Below are 10566 nucleotides of genomic sequence, written 5' to 3'. Positions count from 1 at the left end.
AGACACAACACATGGGTGAGACTCCTCAGTGGGCAGTCTGGTGTATTTGTTGAGTATAATGTGACTGCAAACAGGTGAAAATCATTAATAATCATGTGATTTAGATTGGGGATAGACGCTTGACTGGAGATCGTGTGATAAAATCAAGGAATCAGTATCACGGTTATGGCAACATGAGGACATTTGATGAGACATTGTCACATGATAATTTTGTGTTAACATCATCTTAAACGGTGTCTGTAATCTGTGTCGATCTATTTTTCCTGCTTGTAAATGTGACCCTCTCCGAATGTTTCTCCAATTATGAATGAATTCTTTGTGTTCTGTTCTTATAAATTCCTTAGAATCTGCTAGGCAGTTAATCATAGTTTGTGTACATTTTAAGATTAAAATTATTAATAAATATTCATATCACAAAAAAGCTGGTAGATAAAACAAAACATATTGAAAAAAGATGGCAAGAACTGCACCTAGTATCATATCAGCCTCTGTTTTTCTAAAGATTTACCCAAACAGGAAATAAGCCAAAGTGATAAACCCAATGAAAACTATTTTCACATGAGCTCATATTAGCGAGCAGGCTAGATTTAGCAGTAAGTTACGTAATGTAATAAAGGTTCCCTCAGTTCTCTCAAATTAAATTGAATTGACGTGTCACCCAGTTTAGAATGGGTTTCCTTTTTAAGTCTGGTTCCTCCTAAGTTTTAAGTTTCTTCCTCACACCATCTCAGGCTAATATGTCCAAACATGTCCAAACTAATATGTTTTCGTTTAAATCTGAGATGGCGTTTTTGGTCAACAAAAGCTGGGCACATTTAAAAACGCTGTTTTTACGTCACAGTGTGGACTGGAAAAACGGAGACTTTTCCAAAACGAGGACTCATTTTTAGTCAAATGACAGCGCTCTTCCTCAACATTGCTGCAACGTTTCAAAGAGCCGGAAAGTAAATAAATGGCAGGTGGAAATGACACGGGTTGAGGTGTCTTAGGTTTTACTTGATCAGTACAGGTACATAAGTGTTTTCAGACGTTTCAATGTGGATGCGTAACCTTTGGAAAACGACTGAAAACGTGGGCACAGAGCGTTTTTAGACAAAGATTGCTGTTTTGAAATTGATCCAGATTAGTGTAGACGTAGCCTCAGGGAGTTTTCCTCACCACTGCCTCTTGATGGTCCCTTTCTCATTAAGGTTAAACTAACCCTTATTCTATTTATTTCTGTAATGCTGATTTGTGACAATGTCTATTGTTAAAAGCGCTATACAAATAAACGCGGATTGAATTGAATAAAACAAGACCTGCTTTTCATTACTGAAAAAAACTGAGCCTTTTTCTAAACAAACCTTTTCCACCAATTTACACCAACATGAAATCCACAGATGCCAGTTTGGTTTATCAGTTTGTATGATATCTCTGTTTTCGCAGGACGAATCTCAGTAATGATTACTACACAAGCTCAGCAGCAAGTCTGATAAGATAATAGTGACATAGGCAGGTTTAAAAGACAGGAAGATCATATTTATTGTTAAAAAAGATTTTCAGTAGAGTTTTTACAAATTCACAGTGATTTGCACACAGTAAGATGAGTTCCTGCAAAGTTCATTATCATTGTAATAATAAAGCCGCTGGTTCACCTTGCATGGAAAAGTCACTGTGGAGTAAAACCTAAGAATGTGTTTTTCTTACTTGGGGTTTAACGATTACCACGGCACGCACATAATTTGACACTTATGTGCGTGCATGGATTAATGATTCACTTTTCTGTGTTAGATGCTAAGTTAGTAAAAGCCCTAATGACCTACATTACCTTCAGTGGCACTCAAGCCATCCATATATTATTTAAATGATGTTTTTACCTTAGAGATGATGTGGGAATTTCCATTTCTGGGCAAATGTGACCGAACTGTGGATGTATTTCCAGAAAATTAACCACACCAACTGGATTTCTGCTCCTTCTCCAGACCAGATCTTCAGTATAAACACACATTTAGACTGGCCTTGTGTTTGCTCAGCTGTGGTCGTGGCACTGCGGAAAGAACAGAGGATAAAAAGGATTTATAAATAATTCCTGATAGGGTTGAGGAAACAGAAACAGAAGATCTCAATAACAAATATTAATCATATAAGGTTGTCAGGAATGTTATTTTTATCCATAAAAAATATGCAGAAACAACTGTTAATATAGAGACAGTAGGAAGGTGGTAGCCCAGTGGTTAAGATGTAGGACTTGTGATCGAATCCCAGTGTAACCAAGATGCCACTTCTGGGCCCCTGAGCATGGCCCTCAATGCTAAACTGCTCAGTTAATAAATGTCAATTGTGCAAACATTTTATTGTATAAATGTGAATGTTTCTTTTTATATCCATCCTTATTATATTCAATACAATTTTATTTGTATAGATATTTAAACAGTGTACAATTTTTTAAAAATCCTCTTAACAGAAGTATATAGAAATTCCGGATAATACACCTTAGTTAAAGATTTATCCCTAATGAGCAAGTCAGAGGTGACGTGGAAATGAATAAATTCCTGAGATAACATGAGGAAAAAACCCTGAGAGAAAACAGAAGACTCAAAAATAAACTCATCATCATGTGGGTGATACCAGATAGGGCTAAAAACACACCCTAAGTGTATGTTTCTAACTGAACTCAACTGGAAAGTTTAGAAATTTAAAAAAAATCAGGAAGTTGTGTAGCTTTTTAGTGATATAGTCACTAGTAGATTAAGGTTAAGAACATTTGAAATCTTTGGAGAAATCCAGTCAGATTATCTCCTGTTAGCTCTCTTGCTAACTGTATAGCAATAAATAATAAAATGTTTGACCAAAAATCTTGCTAGAACACCTTTTAAATCTACCATATGCCAAAAGCTGTCTAGCTAAATGTGAATAATGATATCTGTGAGAAAACAATTTGTCATATATACTTTATGGTTAGCTCATGTTCGCTAATTTGTTAACCGTAACAGTAAGTAATATATTGCGATTAAAATTCAACTTTGGTGATATATATTTTAAACTGGGCTCAAACAATGCTGACACTTTTTCCGGAAGACGCACAACAGCTTGCAGGAAACACACAAGTATATTTTTACGAAGCAACGAACGCTGTGGAGAACAGAGAAAGGGGCGTAATGAGGGCGGCAGAGGGAAAAGAGAAATGAGAGAGAAAGAAGAGAGGAAAAAAGAAGAGAGGCCCTACACTTCTTTGTCAGTAACACAGAGTGATCTCCAATTACTCCACAAAAGGAGCTCATTCAGGGAGCATGGGCTTAAACACTGGACCTTTGCATGTGTAATGAGCGCTAGGCTGCATGCTAAAACAGTTCTCTGCACAGAGAAATGTCTCGGCTTCAATTCGCTCACCAAGCCATGGAATATCAAACAAAATCCTGTGCTGTGGATTGAGACATAGGGCTGTACGGATTTTACCTTTATTTTTTTTCTCCGATTATTATTGAAGGCTTTTTGTCTGTGTGCAAACTATAATCACATAAATATAAAATAAAATATTGTTATGAGATATTAATCAACGACAGGTTTTGTGACAAAGAAAAGTTATTGTTGCCACCAATTCTACAACAGCATATCCAATAGTGTATTAGAGCTATTTTACCAACTTAATTCTTTATTAAAGAACATGTTATGCTTTTTTTTTTTAATCAGTTTATGGTTCCATTTTAAGAGTCTAGGCGTATTGTTCACAGTTTGAATTGCATGGTTTATATTTTTAACAGGTTTAAAATGCTTTTGATCCTTGAAGCAATTAATTGCCTGACGTTCCAAAGCAAGGATCCTCTGGTTGATGAAATGGATTTAAAATGCACACAGCTCAGTGGTCAAGGCTCTGGGTTACTCATCAGAATCTCAGGGGTTTAAATCCTGGTATTGCCATGGTGTTACTCTTGGGGCCTTTGAGCAAGGCCCTTAACCCTCTGTGCTCTAGGGGGGCTGTAAAATGGCTGCCTCAGTGCTCTAACCCCAGCTCCTAACATCACTGAAAAACCTTATTGTACTATGCTTGTAAAGTACATGCAACAAGCATGCAGAACCTTTCGATCTTTCTTTTTCCTTTACATATTATCCATGTCTTTGCTGTACAAATTAGATACACAAAAAGCAGGAGGATGAAAAAAACAACACAAAAATATATTGTAATTTTTTTTATTGCAGAAAAATGTTTTATTTAGTCCTGGAAAAAGTGATCGCTAAGTGGTTAAGATGTTGACTATCTGCTCAGAAGGTTGTGAGTTCAAAGCCACCACTGCTGGACCTTTAAGCAAGGCACTGAACCCCCAACTGCTCGGTTGTATCAATAAGATAAACATAAGTTGCTCTGGAAAAGGGCCGTATGTAATGTAGGGCCGTACGTAATGTAATAAAAGGTAGATGAAGTTTTGAGGTCATGAGATCAGGTCACATGATGGTTGAAATGGTTGGAATGACAGTCTTGACTTGATTTGACTTGACATGATGCCCAGACCGATCTCAACAATCATTTTTTTATATATTATCTATAACATGAACTGTAACATTTGTATTATGATTCCTACAACAATGTTTTATTCGTATTTCAAGTAAGTAATTAGCCATAAACAGTTATTTATAGTAATATACAGTACAGACCAAAAGTTTGGACACACCTTGTGTGTCCAAACTTTTGGTCTGTACTGTATATCCATATTAGGTGTATTAACTTTACAGCTTTTGCCAGACACCCTTATCCAAAGGGATTTACAGTTATCACATTTAAAACCACTGAGCAGTTGATGACCCAAGGCTTGGCAATGCAGGGATTTAAACTAACAGCCTTCATATAAGATCTCCAACAGTTTAACCACTGAGCTTTCACTTCTAGGGAACATTAGTGCAGTATCTCTTGCCCTGTTTCTACATGATTTGGGTTCCAGTTTACTGCCACATGTTTGCATGCTCCAACATAATTGATTTATATGGTTGAACTGTAAAAACAGGTAGGTGTTTTTATTAAACTGAACAGTGAGTGGGTTGTAAATGTGTTATATTTCCACATTCACTTTTATATTTATTCAATTCATTAATTATATGCATCAAACAGCCTCTGGTTTTATTATGTGAAATCTTTATGTACAGTGAGGAAAATAAGTATTTGAACACCCTGCTATTTTGCAAGTTCTCCCACTTAGAAATCATGGAGGGGTCTAAAATTGTCATCGTAGGTGCATGTCCACTGTGAGAGACATAATCTAAAAAAAAAATCCAGAAATCACAATATATGATTTTTAAACTATTTATTTGTATGATACAGCTGCAAATAAGTATTTGAACACCTGTCTATCAGCTAGAAATCTGACCCTTTAAAGACCTGTTAGTCTGCCTAAACGTGTTTGGAGGAAGAAAATTGATGAGTACCTTCCCAAGAACACCATCCCTACTGTGAAGCATGGGGGTGGTAGCATCATGCTTTAGGGGTGTTTTTCTGCACATGGGACAGGGTGACTGCTCTGTATTAAGGAGAGGATGACCGGGGCCATGTATTGCGAGATTTTGAGGAACAACCTCCTTCCCTCAGTTAGAGCATTGAAGATGGGTTGAGGCTGGGTCTTCCAACATGACAATGACCCGAAGCACACAGCCAGGATAACCAAGGAGTGGCTCTGTAAGAAGCATATCAAGGTTCTGGCGTGGCCTAGCCAGTCTCCAGACCGAAACCCAATAGAGAATCTTTGGAGGGAGCTCAAACTCTGTGTTTCTCAGCGACAGGCCAGAAACCTGACTGATCTAGAGAAGATCTGTGTGGAGGAGTGGGCCAAAATCCCTCCTGCAGTGTGTGCAAACCTGGTGAAAAACTACAGGAAATGTTTGACCTCTGTAATTGCAAACAAAGGCTACTGTACCAAATATTAACATTGACTTTCTCAGGTGTTCAAATACTTATTTGCAGCTGTATCATACAAATAAATAGTGAAAAAATCATACATTGTGATTTCTGGATTTTTTTTTTTAGATTATGTCTCTCACAGTGGACATGCACCTACGATGACAATTTCAGACCCCTCCATGATTTCTAAGTGGGAGAACTTGCAAAATAGCAGGGTGTTCAAATACTTATTTTCCTCACTGTATATTTCACTTGAATTTATTATTCTTGCCTTATTTTTTTTTCCTACATCTCACAATCAGACAAATTGAGTGTGTTATTTCTGCATTTACTTGTATTTTTGTGCAATTTGTTAATCATATTAATCAAATAAATGAAGTTATTTTATAATTTTTTATGGTAAAATGGGAAAAATTGGAACTCACACACATTGTAAATGATATCAATATATCAATGATTACATAATATGTTTGATCGTAGCTGTGTAAACAAGCTGGGTGTGTCTGGATTGAAGGATGTAGTATTAGGAAGACATGGCGGTAAGAAGAAAGACATGTTTCTTAGGAAGTGACTCAGTCTCGATTGTGCATCATGTTACAGGGAATGGACAGCATACAAATGCATCGAACATTCCCTGATCGCTTCCTACTACTGCCTTCCAGTGGTGCTCCTTAACGAAAGGATAAAAAAGTCTCAGGGTGCCTGCTTGTCTTTATGTGCTGGATTTTCTTCTTACAGACCTGAAGGAAAGTCATTGTGACATACCAGGCTATTTTCCTTAGCTTGATTAACCCAGCTATGGTGAGCTTTATAGAATAAACATAGAATTGCTTTGTTTTGTGCTGCACACATGTTTAGTTGAGATTATCTGACCAACAGAGGTGGAAAGAGTAATAAAATATTCTACTGAAATGAGCAAAGATACAATTCTAAAAATCAACTCAACTAAAATCTACGTTTTTACAAGTGAGGGGTGGGGTGGGGATTTCTAATGTGATTAAAAACACCTACTTACAAATTAAAGTGCAAAAAACAAAAAATTAATAAAATGAAATTAATTAATTAAAAAGCACTACAGTCCATGACTTGCGTCTAACGTGAGATATAGACTTTCACAGCAAAAACAAATAAAAATCCTTTTATAGTGTTATTTTTTAATGGTATTGTATGAGGAAGTCTGGTGTGTCAGAGAAGTATGTGAGGGTGGTGCAGGACATGTATGAGGACAGTGTGACAGCAGTGACGTGTGCAGTAGGAACAACAGACTGGTTTAAGGTGAAGGTTGGACTTCATCACGGATCGGCCCTGAGCCCTTTCCTGTTTGCAATGGTGATGGACAGATTAATGGACGAGGTCAGACAAGTGTCTCCATAGACTATGATGTTTGTGGATGATATTGTTATTTGTGTTGAGAGTAGGGAGCAGGTTGAGAAGAGCCTGGAGAGGTGGAGGTACGTGCTGGAGAGAAGGGGAATGAAAGTGAGTAAGAGTAAGACAGAATACATGTGTGTGAATGAGATGGAGGGCAGTGGAGTGGTGCGGTTGCAGGGAGAAGAGGTGGAGAAGGTGGAGGAGTTCAGGTACCTGGGGTCAACAGTGCAATTTAATGGAGAGTGTGTTAGAGAAGTGAAGAAAAGAGTGCAGGCAGGGTGGAGTGGGTGGAGAAGAGTGATAGCAGGGGTGAGTAAAAGGGAAAGTTTATAGGACTGTGGTGAGTCCTGCAATGTTGTATGGTTTAGAGACAGTGGCATTGAGTAAAAGCCAGGAGGTGGAGCTGGAGGTAGCAGAGCTGAAGATGTTGAGGTTTTCGTTGGGAGTGACGACGATGGACAGGATTAGAAATGAGTTTATTAAAGGGACAGCGCATGTAGGACGATTTAGAGACAAGGGGAGAGAGGCAAGATTGAGATGGTTTGGACATGTGCAAAAGATGGAAAACTGGAACCATCTACTGGAATGGTATATCAGTAGAAGAATGCAGAGGATGGAGCTGCCATAAAGGTGGAAAAAAGTAATGCCATGAAGGAGGTTTATGGATGTGGTGAGGGAAGACATGCAGGTAGTTGGTTTAAAAGAGGCAGATGTAGAGGACAGGGGGGTATGGAGACAGATGATCCACTTTGAGGACCTCTAATGGGAGAAGCCGAAAGAAGAAGAAGAAGAAGAAGACATTTAGTTTTTAGCTTTGCCTGCATCACTGGCTTCTGTGTTGTCCATTTCCATCTTTCTTTCTTTTGATTTAAGCATGTTTGATCTCCCATCCATTAATCAATCCGTTTGCATTTTTCCCCCTTTTATTACTTTTATGCATTCATCTTTTTTACTCAGTAACATATACAGATTTAAAATGAAGTTAAGTACAATACTTCAGACGAAAAGTACATAAGGAAAATAGAAAACTACTTTGAAAAGTAGCAGTACACAAAAGAAAAACTTCTCAATTACAGTAACGCAAGCAAATTTAATTCGTTACTTTCCACTTCTGTTGAATAGATTCATTGAGAAAATGACTCTCTACTGAGTATGTTTTAGTGACAACCAAAGTCTCAGTGGTTCTAAGGACAGAAAGACAGGAAAGCGTGTATGTGGGTGAAGACACCTACTGGAAGTGCAATTTATTGGAAAAAATTGTATTTACCACCCCCATTGTTTTTTTTAACAAAAACAAAGAAAAGTATGCAGTTGCGTAGTTGCAAAGTTGCAAAGTTGCATACTTTAATTTTAATGACCATTTTCTGGTTATCCATCATGAGAAACACTGGGCTTATACAGTATTTCTAATTACAAAGTAATCCTCCATAATTTCTTTTATTATAAAAAAAAAAGTTTGTTTTTGTTGCCATTTTTATTATGTGAAATCAGTATTAATGTTTTATTACTGCATTATTTTTACCCACACTTCCAAAAACAGGGCCTGATATACAACGAATTTACTAGAATAACATTTCAGTCATAATGGATCTCTGATTCTCCGTTTCTGGTGCCAGCTCCGTTATTTAAGACTATTTAAAGCCTGATTCTGTGCAGGGAAAGGGTGGGGTGATAGGGGCAGCGTAAACATTAAAGACCCCCAAAAAAGGCATTCTTCCCTATTCCCTTAACACTTCCGCCTCTCAGGAGAACCTCAAGCCAGGGGGAGCAGAAACTTCCCACCGCGAGCCGTGGGAGAAGGCTGGGGCTGCCGAGGGAAAACATTTTGCTTCATGCCCAGACTGCAGAACAAGGAAACAGGGACAGCCTTCTTGCCAGTCATTTCTTTTGGAAAGTATTTAAGAAGTTAATGTTTTGAACTTTGGAAATGTGGTCATTTTTTCTTTTTATAACTAATTATGTATTAATATTGCTGATGATTTCTTTGCCAGGCATAGAAAGTGGTTAGAAGCAAATGTTGAGCCAAAACACAAATCCAGAAAAAAACTCTCATGGTGCAAAACAGGACAAGGAAACAATAAATGGACATGAATCTTAATAAATCCTGAACAAAACATTTCCTTGTTATGTGACTTGTTATTCCTCTTTTGCCTATGTCTTTTTGTCTTATGTTTCCCCCAGTGGGGAGAAACAGCTTATTTTCTCAACACACTTTGGTCGAACAGATTGGCGAAGGCTACTGGGACAATTTGCTACTGGCTCACTGGACTCAAACAAAACCAGGAGAAAGAAACCTGAATGGTCCTCATATGCTTGACATTGGTGAGCCATTACATAATCTCTCTCTCTCTCTCTCTCTCTCTCTCTCTCTCTCTCTCTCTCTCTCTCTCTCTCTCTCTCTCTCTCTCTCTCTCTCTTTCTCTTTCTCTCCCTCTTACACAAACACACGTTTACAAGTTGATCAAGCCATCCTTCCATCTCTTTTTTCCTGTAACGCAAAAGTTTGAAAGATCATTTGAAGATCTCATTGTTTCATTTAGTTGAGCCTGCTACAGTATTTAGGCCAGAAACCACAATCAAATTCCTTCATCTGGCTCTGCTTAACAAGCATGCACCTCGTTCTTCCCCTCGTGCCCCCCGCATCCCACCCCTCGCCCCCACTTTCCCACCATTTACGCAAAGTAAATTCTCATTAAGTGCCAAATTGTTTTCAGACGCCGACCCTGGCAGCATTGCCATGGAGATGGGACGTGAGGCGGCAGGCAGCCCTGCGCTGAGGAATCAGGCATTTCTGGATCCGGAGTCCCATCCCGAAAAAAATAAAACCCTATGCCAGGCCTCAGTAAACCCATTCTGCCAGGCATAATGCACACTGACGGAAGCCTTTCAGAGCTTAACAAATGACGAGGAAGCACCACTGGAGAGGCACTATAACCACTCTCTCTCTCTCTCTCTCTCTCTCTCTCTCTCTCTCTCTCTCTCTCTCTCTCTCTCTCTCTCTCTCTCTCTCTCTCTCTCTCTCTCTTTTACACACATGTTTACCTAACCAACTTTAAAAAACACTTAATCCATGTGTTTTGTTTAATAAAATGAGTTGTCCTTCACATTATATAGACAATTAAAAGTAGCATTTTGATTTATTTATTGGAAAACATTGATTACAATGAAGCTGACACATTTTATTGTATTCCAAAATTTGGTCTTTTTTTGTATTTATCTCTTTAAAGACAACCTGAATTGAATGAAAAGCTTTTTTTTTTGCTAGCTCATGTCTAAGGTCAGACTGTGGACAATTAAACTGCATTACTTCATAAGAGTAAGTAAGTAAATAA

General features: G+C 38.0%; 1 long non-coding RNA gene across 1 annotated transcript; it reads left to right on the top strand.

Annotated features, from left to right (window-relative positions):
* The first annotated feature begins 913 nt into the window (after positions 1–913).
* On the top strand, positions 914–10402 carry LOC310736123. Its single transcript, XR_014536461.1, has 3 exons — positions 914–1009; positions 9416–9556; positions 9949–10402. It is a non-coding gene; the product is annotated as an uncharacterized lncRNA (long non-coding RNA).
* The last annotated feature ends 164 nt before the right edge of the window (positions 10403–10566 follow it).

The sequence above is a fragment of the Silurus aristotelis genome (genome assembly GCF_946808225.1).
Source record: "Silurus aristotelis genome assembly, chromosome: 13".
Lineage (NCBI taxonomy): Eukaryota > Metazoa > Chordata > Actinopteri > Siluriformes > Siluridae > Silurus > Silurus aristotelis.
This window is presented reverse-complemented; position numbering and strand designations above follow the sequence as displayed.